Source organism: Ranitomeya variabilis, chromosome 3 (genome assembly GCF_051348905.1).
Source record: "Ranitomeya variabilis isolate aRanVar5 chromosome 3, aRanVar5.hap1, whole genome shotgun sequence".
Taxonomy (NCBI): Eukaryota; Metazoa; Chordata; class Amphibia; order Anura; family Dendrobatidae; genus Ranitomeya; species Ranitomeya variabilis.
In genome coordinates, this window is record NC_135234.1 from 22,510,899 (window position 1) to 22,525,329 (window position 14,431).

The 14,431-nt window shown below is 42.8% G+C and overlaps 1 protein-coding gene across 1 annotated transcript in view; it reads right to left on the reverse strand.

The window, feature by feature from the left end:
* The window catches only part of STYXL2 (serine/threonine/tyrosine interacting like 2), a 101,895-nt gene extending 92,778 nt beyond the window's left edge, over nt 1–9,117 (reverse strand). Inside the window, exon 1 of the mRNA XM_077293747.1 lies at nt 8,988–9,117. The gene's annotated coding sequence lies outside the window, so the exon portion shown is untranslated. The remainder of the gene's footprint in view (nt 1–8,987) is intronic.
* Between the last annotated feature and the right edge of the window lie 5,314 nt (nt 9,118–14,431).

The following is a 14,431-nucleotide window of genomic DNA, read 5'->3' on the forward strand; positions in this document are numbered from 1 at the left end:
ACTATCCTCCACTCCATCAGCCTCAAGGACACCGTTCTCTCCTGGTTCTCCTCCTATCTCTCTGACCGCTCCCTCACTGTATCTTTTGCTGGTTCCTCCTCCTCTCACCTTCCCCTTACTGTTGGGGTTCCTCAAGGATCAGTCCTAGGCCCCCTCCTCTTCTCTTTGTATACTGCCCCTATTGGACAAACAATCAGTAGATTTGGTTTCCAGTACCATCTCTATGCTGATGACACCCAATTATACACCTCTTCTCCTGTTATCACGCCGACCTTTTTAGAAAACACCAGTGATTGTCTTACCGCTGTCTCTAACATCATGTCCTCCCTCTTTCTGAAACTGAACCTGTCAAAAACTGAACTCCTCGTGTTCTCTCCCTCTACTAACCTACCTTTGCCTGACATTGCCATCTCCGTGTGCGGTTCCACCATTACTCCCAAGCAACATGCCCGCTGCCTCGGGGTCATCCTTGATTCCGAGCTTTCATTCACCCCCCACATCCGATCACTGGCTCGCTCTTCTTATCTGCATCTCAAAAATATTTCTAGAATTCGCCCTTTTCTTACTTTCGACTCTGCAAAAACTCTTACTGTCTCACTTATTCATTCTCGTCTGGACTATTGTAACTCTCTACTAATCGGCCTCCCTCTTACCAAACTCTCCCCGCTCCAATCTGTCCTGAATGCTGCAGCCAGGATCATATTCCTCACCAACCGTTACACCGATGCCTCTACCCTGTGCCAGTCATTACACTGGCTACCCATCCACTCCAGAATCCAGTACAAAACTACTACCCTCATCCACAAAGCACTCCATGGCTCAGCACCACCCTACATCTCCTCTCTGGTCTCAGTCTACCACCGTACCCGTGGCCTCCGCTCCACTAATGACCTCAGGTTAGCATCCTCAATAATCAGAACCTCCCACTTCCGTCTCCAAGACTTTACACGTGCTGCGCCGATTCTTTGGAATGCACTACCTAGGTTAATACGATTAATCCCCAATCCCCACAGTTTTTAGCGTGCCCTAAAAACTCATTTGCTCAGACTGGCCTACCGCCTCAATGCATTAACCTAACTATCCCTGTGTGGCCTATCATTAAAAAAAAACAAAAAACATAATCATGTTCCTCGCATCATGTTCTCATACACTTTATGCAGTTAATAGCCTCTGTGTCTGTACTGTTACATACTTAGGCAGTTAACTGGTTCATGCAGCTTTACATGAACACCCGAGCCTTACACTATGGCTGGTCCAAATAACTAAAGCAATTGTCACCATCCACCTCTTGTGTCTCCCCTTTTCCTCATAGTTTGTAAGCTTGCGAGCAGCAGGGCCCTCATTCCTCCTGGTATCTGTTTTGAACTGTGATTTCTGTTATGCTGTAATGTCTATTGTCTGTACAAGTCCCCTCTATAAGTTGTAAAGCGCTGCGGAATATGTTGGCACTATATAAATAAAAATTATTATTATTATTAATTGTTGATTGAGGATAATTGATGATAATTGATAGTGATTGAAGATCATGACGATGAAGATGACTGAGGATAGAAATTGATGGTGTTGATGATTGAGAATGATTAATTATGGTGGTTGATGTTATTTCATGATGCTAATTGATAATGATCATTGAGGATACTCATTGATTATGGATATTGGAGATGATTGAGGATGATAATTAGTTACGGTCAATGATTACTGAGGATATTTGATTATATAATTGATGGTTGATAACGATGATTGAGGATAATAATTGATGATGATAATTGAGTATAATCATTGATTGTAGTTATTGATTATGAAGATGATTGACGATGATAATTGATGATGGTAATTGAATGTGATGACACAATGATAATTGATTATTGTCATTTATGATTGAGGATATTTGATGCTGTAATTAATGATTGATGTTTATTAGATTTGTTATGATAGTTGATTATTGATGATATTTGATGATGATCATTGTGTGTAATAATTGATTATGGTTATTAAGATGATTGATGACTGATGATATTTAATATAATTGATGATTATATTTGATTATGGTAGTTGATATTTGATGATCATTGAGTGCAATAATTATGGTTATTGATTAAGAAGGTGATTGAGGATGATAATTGATGACTGAAGATATTTGATTATATAATTGATGTTAATTATATTTGATTATGGTAGTTGATGATTGATGATATTTGATGATATAATTGATGATGATTTTGATTATTTTTGATTATTGTAGTTGATGATTGATGATATTTGATGATCATTGAGTGTAATAATGATGGTTATTGATTAAGAAGGTGATTGAGGATGATAATTGATGACTGAATATGATAATTGATGTTGGTAATTAATGACTGATGACATTTGATGATTGAGGATAGTATTATATTACTGACGATAACATTTCATGTTGATGATTATTCCGTTCACGCTGACGTTTTGGCTTTTGGTTCAGCTATGACTCTGTGTCTGATGGATCTAAATGGTGCATGAATGACATGATCAGCTTATATTGCCGAGGTTTTGTATCTCTAGATGGCGGTTATATGACTGTGATGGAGGCTCACAATGGCGGTATGAACAGATCTTAATGTGAGTCTTTTTATTGTTCTCCTCGCCCTCTTCAGTGTTTCCTCCCCTCCTCTTTTTTTTTTAACATTTTTCTTACCAAGTCCCAAAAGTCTCTCATTTCACACATCCCCGTGGCGCCAACTTTCCGTCCCTTTGTTTTGTCACTTTCTCCTGTTTATTTCCATCGGCAGCCGTGGTCGTGCGGAGAGCTCTCCAGCGGGTCCCTCGCCTCGCGCCGACTCTTCCACGCAGACCAGACGAGGCTTTTCATTTTTCAGTTTGAAGTTCACTTCCATCTCACCCCCCGAGCTAGTCGTCAGACATTCAGCGGTGACACAATGTATTTGCCGGGCCTTCTCCTGCCGCCGGGCTTTTAACAGCCAAGCGCCGCCATTCCAGCGAGGGGCCGCGCTTTGTCAAGACATCTGAAGAGCCAGACAGAGAGGACGATCTTCAAAGCGGCACATGGCGGGGACTCGTTTCCAGCCATGGGATGTTATGTCAAGCTGTTCTTATGAGCTGGGGGCCTCGTTCTGTGGACGCCGAACGACCGTAGAGGGAAACAGGGCAGAGAGGAGGCATAAATACATGTCAGCGCCGGCACGGTGCGGAGCGGCAGAATCAATCTCCCCCCGAAGGAAAGCGTCCGTGACAGAATGTGAATAGCAATGTAACGGAGAACTGCTGAGCACGGGCAATCGCCAGAGCAGGCAGCGAGCAGGAGGAGGAGTAGTCATCATTGCACAATGCTGGGGGTAATGTGCAATATAGGGGGACACTGGGGCAACAGTATGAAAAGCGCTGCCCCCTCAATAACTAACATATATCTCCCTGTGCCCACCAGGCGGCACAGTGCAAGTCCAGCTCCAGAAATGGGGTAAGGGCCCTCTGAGGCTCAATATCTCATCACTTCCACCTAATTTGGAGCTGGACGTGGCCCCCTCACCTCTCGGCCCCCTGTACGACCAATGATATGTCTACCCCAGGCAGCGGGCCATGTATAGGTGGACACAAGTATCAGGCTAAGCAATGGAGAATAAAGCTGTAGAAGGGAGCAAGCTGCAATTATATGGTTATAACAAGGAATTGTTCCCTCGACGCGCGCTGTTTATGGAAGCCTGTATTCTGCGAATGGCGAATACTCAGGGGGTGTTTGTGGTTGAGGCCTTACGCTCGACGTTCCAGGGAGTTGCTAAACCAAGAATAAGAGCAAAAGAAAGAAATCTCAACATTTGGGATCATCGACCAAAGATGACGCTGTTTATGGTAGTCTGTACTCTGTATAGGTATCGGCTTGTAAAGTCTGTCTCCATGAGATCATTACACTACAGCAACCGCATACAGTGTGAACCGTCTCCTGCCATAGCCTCGCAGACCCCTCAGACCCTCTCAGCAGAATGCTGTTTATGGCAGCCTGTATCCTGTGAACGGTTATTACGTACAGTACCGCTGACGGGAGCAGGGACAGCCTCTATGATCAGTTTCTAGGGATCGGCTTTGGTGAACCAGTGAGTCATTTCCAGTTCCTGGCCATGATGGTCATGTCGGTGCTGTTTATGGCAGCCTGTATCCCGTGAACGGTTATTAGGTACAGTGCCGCTGACGGGAGCAGGGACAGCCTCTATGATCAGTTTCTAGGGATCGGCTTTGGTGAACCAAAGAGCCATTTCCAGTTCCTGGCCGTGATGGTCATGTTGGTGCTGTTTATGGTAGCCTGTATCCCGTGAATGGTTATTAGGTTCAGTGCCACTGACGGGAGCAGGGACAGCCTCTATGATCAGTTTCTGGGGACCGGCTTTGGTGAACCAGAGAGTCATTTCCAGTTCCTGGCCATGATGGTCATGTCGGTGCTGTTTATGGCAGTCTGTATCCCGTGAATGGTTATTAGGTACAGTGCCGATGACGGGAACAGGGACAGCCTCTATGATCAGTTTCTAGGGATCGGCTTTGGTGAACCAGAGAGTCATTTCCAGTTCCTGGCCCTGATGGTCATGTTGTGCTGTTTATGGTGGCCTGTATCCCGTGAACGGTTATTAGGTACAGTACCGCTGACAGGAGCAGGGACAGCCTCTATAATCAGTTTCTAGAGATCGGCTTTGGTGAACCAGAGAGTCATTTCCAGTTCCTGGCCCTGATGGTCATGTCGGTCCTGTTTATGGCAGCCTGTATCCCGTGAACGGTTATTAGGTACAGTGCCGCTGACGGGAGCAGGGACAGCCTCTATGATCAGTTTCTAGGGATCGGCTTTGGTGAACCAGAGAGTCATTTCCAGTTCCTGGCCATGATGGTCATGTTGTGCTGTTTATGGCAGCCTGTATCCCGTGAATGGTTATTAGGTTCAGTGCTGCTGACAGGAGCAGGGTCAGCCTCTATGATCAGTTTCTGGGGACCGGCTTTGGTGAACCAGAGAGTCATTTCCAGTTCCTGGCCATGATGGTCATGTCGGTGCTGTTTATGGCAGCCTGTATCCCGTGAACGGTTATTAGGTACAGTGCCACTGACGGGAGCAGGGACAGCCTCTATCATCAGTTTCTAGGGACTGGCTTTGGTGAACCAGTGAGTCATTTCCAGTTCCTGGCCGTGACGGTCATGTTGGTCCTGTTTATGGTGGTCCGTATCCCGTGAACGGTTATTAAGTACAGTACCATTGACGGGAGCAGGGACAGCCTCTATGATTAGTTTCTAGGGACCGGCTTTGGTGAACCAGAGAGCCATTTCCAGTTCCTGGCCTTGATGGTCATGTTGGTCCTGTTTATGGCAGTCTGTATCCCGTGAATGGTTATTAGGTACAGTACCGCTGACGGGAGCAGGGACAGCCTCTATGATCAGTTTCTAGAGATTGGCTTTGGTGTACCAGAGAGTCATTTCTAGTTCCTGGCCGTGATGGTCATGTTGTGCGGTTTATGGCAGCCTGTATCCCGTGAACGGTTATTAGGTACAGTACCACTGACAGGAGCAGGGACAGCCTCTATAATCAGTTTCTAGAGATCGGCTTTGGTGAACCAGTGAGTCATTTCTAGTTCCTGGCCGTGACGGTCATGTTGGTCCTGTTTATGGTGGTCCGTATCCCGTGAACGGTTATTAAGTACAGTACCGCTGACGGGAGCAGGGACAGCCTCTATGATTAGTTTCTAGGGACCGGCTTTGGTGAACCAGAGAGCCATTTCCAGCTCCTGGCCTTGATGGTCATGTTGGTCCTGTTTATGGCAGTCTGTATCCCGTGAATGGTTATTAGGTACAGTACCGCTGACGGGAGCAGGGACAGCCTCTATCATCAGTTTCTAGGGACTGGCTTTGGTGAACCAGTGAGTCATTTCCAGTTCCTGGCCGTGACGGTCATGTTGGTCCTGTTTATGGTGGTCCGTATCCCGTGAACGGTTATTAGGTACAGTGCCGCTGACAGGAGCAGGGACAGCCTCTATGATCAGTTTCTAGAGATCGGCTTTGGTGAACCAGTGAGTCATTTCCAGTTCCTGGCCCTGATGGTCATGTCGGTGCTGTTTATGGTGGTCTGTATCCCACAAATACCCTGCGGACAGATATATTACCAATCAGTTTTACAGAAGTTTCTATGGAGCAGTTGCCAGACAATGATCTCCCGTCTTTGCATAGATATTTAAGTCATAAGGAATAATTTTATTAGATGCAATCGCTTACAGGCAATCGCTTTGTGGAAACGCACCTGGATCCTGATGAAAGCCGGAGGAAATCATTTTATCTGTTATAAACCAGTGGTTTCGGTAAAAAGCTCAGGGGGGAGCAGCTATGGATATTTTTATCTCTACGTTACTACGTACACGTTGCTAGGGGCTCTGGCGTTTCCAGGGTCTTATCCGCCGCTGATCCTGCTCTCGCCCTTCATAGGATCCGCATTTATTCGGGTAAACAATGACTCCCAGCATTTATGGAGCGGCCGCCCGCCAGCAAATCCTCGCCAGAAGTATGACAGCCACTGTTCTGCTCTAATCTACTTTGCAGATGATGGGAAGCAGTTGCTTAAATAGCAATTCCTGCATAGTTTCCATTTATCTAGGGGCAGTTTTGCATTATTACGTTTGGCCTCAGCTTTCAGCTGTTTTGGGACAAATCATGGCAGGAAAGTCCAAGGGAATTGTTATTCAAGCAATGACTTAACCGTCAGCATACCGGCACGATGCCACGGACGGAGAGTGGATTCAGAGGCAAAAAAAAAGGTCCTGACCTCGTCCTGCTCACACATCTGATGGTTTGTTACAATGTGCAAAGGTAGAAAATCCTAAGCAGCGCAAATCTTTCTCATGAGATTTATACTAAGTGCTATAGTTCTTACCTGCACTGACACATTGTAGCAAAACTTGTTATCCTGTTTACATTCAGAGGCTGAAAAAAACAAACCAGGACAACCTGGCCTAGTATTTCTCGCAGCTGAAGGGTTTGTTACAATGTCTGAAATTCAGACAATCCTTCATAAGACCCCCTTCATAAATCCTGGTATTTCCCCCATGTGTAACATCCGTGTGACACGTACCGGCATCTGGGAAAAGCAGTACAGCTAGTGCTGTTTCCAGGCGCCGGGTGCTTAATCCAACTCTGTCTGTTTAGCCTTTGCTGGTTATTAAAAATAGGGGGGACCCCCACGTTATTTTTTTGGGTATCCCCTTTTTAATAATCAGTAAAGGCTAAGCAAACAACTGTGAACTGTTATTAATTGGCTGGGAAACTTTATGAATATTGGCCTTTGACCAAAATATAAACATCATCCCTCAGCTGTCTGCTTTCTCTCAGCTGGTTAGGAAAAATAAGTTGGGACCCCATGCCATTAGAAAAAACAAAAAAGCATTTATTTAATGCGCGCCATTCACAGATGGCGGGTACTGGCTCTGACTCAAAACTGTCACCTGGTCGCGCTGATCGCAGGGAGACCAGGCATCGATGATGATAGTTGGATCCAGCACCCGGTGCCTGGGTGTCATTCCCTGACAGCAAGGAGAGAGTTTGTTAAAAAATTTGAAATTTAGAAATGATGTAAATTTCAGTAATTAAAATGTTTTTCTGAGTGTCCATAAGTAAAGCATAATAAGGTTATAAGTAAAACTGTTCTACAATTCTTCAGCGTGCTGTCAATGAATGAGAACACTAGTGTGTATATAGCTGAGAAGTGGATACAATGTATCCAGGGTAGACAATGCTCTGTGGACTCCAAACTGATACATTGTAACAAACTATCAGATGTGTGCAGCTCACAGAGCACTGTCTACACTGGATACAATGTATCTATTTCTCGGCTGAGAGCAGGACCAGCTAAGAGTGCAAATGGTGGAAAGTCTTTACAGTTCGTATAGGCTGTACCCCCTGAGGTTACATCTAGGAGCAGTGACTGACTACCTTTATGGGAGGTCTAATAGGGTCCATATTGATTGTCACCCAACTTTCACAAGCAGGAATAAAGATAATTAACACTTTAATTCTTGAACAGAAAAACATGGCTATCTTCTTCCAAAAAACAGCACCACAGACAGGTTGTGTCTGACACTCAGATCAATAGACCGGGATGCTCCAATGTCACAAAAGGCAGCCATGTCTTTCCAATATTGGACTACCCCTTTAACTATGCAAACAATGTTGTTCCTCGTGGGCGGAGCAACCTGAACAGATTGTTACCTCCCAGGAACAAGGGAGGAAGGGAGGTGGAACCAATTAAGATTGGGCGGACAGGGATAGGGGCAGCATACAATTGGTGCAATCAAACATTGTAATCTGGTACTGAGAGATTAAAATCTTATAACCCATATGACCCTATACCCAGGACATACGCCACCTCTATGGAGTAAACAGACCGCCCCCTTCTGCACCCGCACTACCGATCCCGCAGCGATCAGCCACGATTAGGAATAAAGATGTTTGTAAACATGAAAAATACAATGTTACATTATATCAGATCCAGACCAAAAAGTAACAAGAACATAAAAATAAAACATCAGAAAAATCCAACTCCGATTTGCCAGAAAATCAGCAACGAAACACTTGGATTTTTGCCCAAATCTCAAGTTACACCCGGATGGCGCCACAAAAAAAGTCGCCAAATTTGCAACAATGTGGCCAAGTGCACAGCGTTACATTACTAATTGCTCTAAGAGCTTCTACTATAACCTGGCACCAGTTCCGAATAGTGGGTACGGGCATCACGCCGACCTCCGAGGGCATAAGGATGATATCAACCGAATTTAGGACTGAGCTTAGACCCGGGCAGCTGGACGTGACAGGTCTGTGAGAGCCGGAGACAGGTGGTCGGCCTCAGCTAACAGAGCGACAAGGACGAAGGCAAGGCCTTCACACAACAGCATTAAAATCCGCATGTCCCCCAGAGCTGACACCTCGAAGCCCAAGGAGAAACCACTAACATGAGCAGAACAAGAGAGCAGAACGTTTACCTGGAGTCCTGAGAAGACCCTGGAGGAGAAGAACTGATCACACAGGGAGGGCCGGGGGGACGACACTCTCCAAACTGTACTGTGACTGCTAAAATTAGTAGCAGGACAGCACTGGCTGCTCATATCTGTCCTCACAAGGAATGCCAGGGCTGGGAGGAGGGGAAGGGGCAGAGAACATGGCGTCTGTACCCAACCCTGACAATGCCAATATATAGTGGTTACATTCCTGTACATAGGGGCAGTATTATAGTAGTTATATTCTTGTACATAGGGGCAGTATTATAGTAGTTATATTCTTGTACATAGGGGGCAGCATTATAGTAGTTATATTCTTGTACATAGGGGCAGTATTATAGTAGTTATATTCTTGTACATAGGAGCAGTATTATAGTAGTTATATTCTTGTACATAGGGGGCAGCATTATAGTAGTTATATTCTTGTACATAGGAGCAGTATTATAGTAGTTATATTCTCGTACATAGGGGCAGTATTATAGTAGTTATATTCTCGTACATAGGGGCAGTATTATAGTAGTTATATTCTTGTATATAGGGGCAGTATTATAGTAGTTATATTCTTGTATATAGTAGCAGTATTATAGTAGTTATATTCTTGTACATAGGGGCAGTATTATAGTAGTTATATTCTTGTACATAGGAGCAGTATTATAGTAGTTATATTCTTGTATATAGGGGCAGTATTATAGTAGTTATATTCTTGTATATAGGGGCAGTATTATAGTAGTTATATTCTTGTACATAGGGGCAGTATTATAGTAGTCATATTCTTGTACATAGGGGGCAGTATTATAGTAGTTATATTCTTGTACACAGGGGCAGTATTATAGTAGTTATATTCTTGTACATAGGGGGCAGTTTTATAGTAGTTATATTCTTGTACATAGGAGCAGTATTATAGTAGTTATATGATTGTACATAGCAGCAGTATTATAGTAGTTATATTCTTATACACGGGGTCAGTATTATAGTAGTTATATTCTTGTACATGGGGCAGTATTATAGTAATTATATTCTTGTACATAGGGGGCAGTATTATAGTAGTTATATTCTTGTACATAGGGACAGTATTATAGTAGTTATATTCTTGTACATAGGGACAGTATTATAGTAGTTATATTCTTGTACATAGCGGCAGTATTATAGTAGTTATATTCTTGTACATGGGGGCAGTATTATGGTAGTTATATTCTTGTACATAGGGGCAGTATTATAGTAGTTATATTCTTGGACATAGGAGCAGTATTATAGTAGTTATATTCTTATACATAGGGGCAGTATTATAGTAGTTATATTCTTGTACATAGGAGCAGTATTATAGTAGTTATATTCTTGTACATAGGGGCAGTATTATAGCAGTTATATTCTTGTACATAGCGGCAGTATTATAGTAGTTATATTCTTGTACATAGGGGCAGTATTATAGTAGTTATATTCTTGTACATAGGGGCAGTATTATAGTAGTTATATTCTTGGACATAGGAGCAGTATTATAGTAGTTATATTCTTGTACATAGGAGCAGTATTATAGTAGTGATATTCTTGTACATAGGAGCAGTATTATAGTAGTTATATTCTTGTACATAGGGGCAGTATTATAGTAGTTATATTCTTGTACATAGGGGCAGTATTATAGTAGTTATATTCTTATACATAGGGGCAGTATTATAGTAGTTATACTCTTGTACATAGGAGCAGTATTATAGTACATATATTCTTGTACATAGGGGGCAGTATTATAGTAGTTATATTCTTATACATAGGGGCAGTATTATAGTAGTTATACTCTTGTACATAGGGGCAGTATTTTAGTAGTTATATTCTTGTACATAGGAGCAGTATTATAGTAGTTATATTCTTGTACATAGGGGGCAGTATTATAGTAGTTATATTCTGGTATATAGGAGCAGTATTATAGTAGTTATATTCTTGTATACAGGAGCAGTATTATAGTAGTTATATTCTTGTACATAGGGGCAGTATTATAGTAGTTATATTCTTGTACATAGGAGCAGTATTATAGTAGTTATATTCTTGTACATAGGGGGCAGTATTATAGTAGTTATATTCTTGTACATAGGAGCAGTATTATAGTAGCTATATTCTTGTACATAGAGAGCAGTATTATAGTAGTTATATTCTTGTACATAGGGGCAGTATTATAGTAGTTATATTCTTGTACATAGGAGCAGTATTATAGTAGCTATATTCTTGTACATAGAGAGCAGTATTATAGTAGTTATATTCTTGTACATAGGGGCAGTGGCAGTATTATAGTAGTTATATTCTTGTACATAGGAGCAGTATTATAGTAGTTATATTCTTGTACATAGGGGCAGTGGCAGTATTATAGTAGTTATATTCTTGTACATAGGAGCAGTATTATAGTAGTTATATTCCTGTACATGGGGACAGTATTATAGTAGTTATATTCTTGTACATAGAGAGCAGTATTATAGTAGTTATATTCTTGTACATAGGGGCAGTGGCAGTATTATAGTAGTTATATTCTTGTACATAGGGGCAGTATTATAGTAGTTATATTCTTGTACATAGGGGCAGTATTATAGTAGTTATATTCTTGTACATAGGAGCAGTATTATAGTAGGTATATTCTTGTACATAGGAACAGTATTATAGTAGTTATATTCCTGTACATGGGGACAGTATTATAGTAGTTATATTCTTGTACATAGGGGCAGTATTATAGTAGTTATATTCTTGTACATAGGGGACAGTATTATAGTAGTTATATTCTTGTACATAGGAGCAGTATTATAGTAGTTATATTCTTGTACATAGGGGGCAGTATTATAGTAGTTATATTCTTGTACATAGGAGCAGTATTATAGTAGTTATATTCTTGTACATAGGAGCAGTAGTATAGTAGTTATATTCTTGTACATAGGGGCAGTATTATAGTAGTTATATTCTTGTACATAGGACGCAGTATTATAGTAGTTATATTTTTATACATACAGGTCTGATTTTTTTTTACATTTTTTGATAATGATCAACAAATAGGGATTAGAAATGAGCAGATTTTTTACAGTCGCCTTTGCCAAATTTCCTCCCAAAAATCGATTTGCAGCTAATAAATTAATGCAAATTGAATAACCAAACCTCTAATTGACTGGACAATATGTGAAGAATATTTTGAGTTCCCGTTTGAGTCAACTGAACATGTTTTTAAGCTCTGTAATGAAAACAGTATTTTTAGAGTGCAGAGGTAACCAGCAACATATTTAACAACAAACTGCAGTATCAGACTTTTTAGGGTTGCCTAAGGGTATGTGCACATGTTCAGGTTTTTTCGCGTTTTTTTCACGTTTTTTCGCTATAAAAACTCATTAAAAACGCATACATTATGCATCCTATCATTTAGAATGCACTCTGCAATTTTTGTGCGCATGATGCGTTTTTTTCCGAAAAAAAAAAAAATGCATCGCGGTAAAAAAAGCAGCATGTTCATTAATTTTGCGGATTTTCCACGTTTTTCCCGCTATTCTATGCATTGGGAAAAACTGCAAAAAAAAAGCACAAAAACCGTGTCAAAAACGCATCAAAAATGTATACATCCAATAGGTGGCACTAGAGTTCTAGTCCTCTTCCTCTCTGAAGAGACAATTTGCATATTTTAATGTAACGTAAAATACTCGGTTGCGAAGTTGCTAAATTTAGGTTCACGACCGGTAATGAACATGCGACAATAGCGACAGAGTAACTGCGGGGTGTACAGTATTTAGAGTAGACAATTAATCAGGTATTCCAAAAATAAAGAAACCTTTTATGTTAAAGTTGAAGAATTTAAAAAAAAAAAAGACTTTGTGCCTTTCCAAAATAGGATGCGACTACAAAACCTCGGTAGAATCATTTCCAACAAGCAAATACGTGCAAATAGCCACTGACTTCTGGTCTAATATTGGACTATAATACTGGACTATTGGAGCAATGAAACGGCTCAACAAATTACTTTACAAAAGGCGCACACTGTTTATTTATTTTATTTTTTTTTTAATGGTGCGTTTCATGTTATGCCCTGCCGTGGAGAATGTGGATTTGTGGACCCACTGAGCCACAGGGCCGGTCCTGCCCAGGAGGGGCATAGATAAGCGGCTACCTTCTGTTCACTGGAGCCCCTGATGGTGGAGACAGCCTGGGCTGCAGGAAGCCACTAAATACCACTCCTAGGCAGGCGCCAGTACTGCTACTGCTGACCCCAGGGGTCAGGTACGCTGACACTGATTTAGGGCTTAGATCAAATATGTCAGTCTAGGATAATGGATCAGGACTCATGGACCAGAGGATAATGTTAATGCACTGGTAACACTGGGACTGGGGGACTTTGGGAACAGGACTAGCCACACCAGGACCAAGGGACAAGGTTCAGGCATTGGCTGCTCTGTGACCAGAGGATGAGGTTTAGGCACTAGATGCTCCAGGACCAGAGGATGAGGTTCAGGCAGTAGACGCACCAGGACCAGGGGACTATGGATACAGGACTGGCCACACTGGGACCCGGTGACTTTGAATACAGGACTGACCACACCGGGAAACTCACTATTAGTACACCTTACTGACTAATGATTCTACATGTTGCTTGGTGACTCACTAGGGGCGCGGGAGTCTTTTATACACGATGCTTCCCAGCTCGTGGCTGGGAGCCATTTTGCAGGTGGATTTAGTATATGTGCGTGCTGCCCCTGTAAGAACCTGGGGGGGGGGGCACGCGCATGCACGTACTAGGAAGCAGGAGGGACACGTTGGGGGGCCACGGCTGTGCTACGCTATGTGATCAGATTGCTGCAGGGCATCATAGGGAAGCCCGCGCCACCACGCCAGACGCCATTTCTCCTGAGTGTGCAGCATGGGTGGAATGGCGCCATGCATTTATTTTTTATTGTGAACCCCGAATCTTATCGCAGATTGTAAAACCTCGGAGTTCAGGAAGTTTGACTCGAACTTGATCCTCTGCAGATCGATCTCTAATAAGGATCATTATTCCATCGCTGGCGTTAATATTAGTAATGATGGGAGTTGTTGTCCATCAGACCCTGTGTCCTGTCCTCGTTTGGCTCTAGGATGGGATTTGGGGTCCGTGGTGGTCTCGGCAGCGGGAGGAAGCATTATAGGATATAAATAGAGGCGGCGTGTGCAGACGAGTGTCGCGTCCTGTTTTGTGTCTGGCCGGAGATAACGTGCCGCAGTCGCCAAACCGCGTGCGATCAGTTATCTGCTCCCTACTGAGGTCACACTGAGCGCCGGGCGCATCGCACGGAAAAATACCAGGACGCGGCCGCGAAACTAGTGGGGGACACGGGGCTGGAGGGGGTTATACCCAGAGAACGCCTCCATTATTGCCACCATTACTGCTTACGTAGGAATCGAAAAAAGCCACTAAGGACTTTTTATAAGGCAGGAGACGG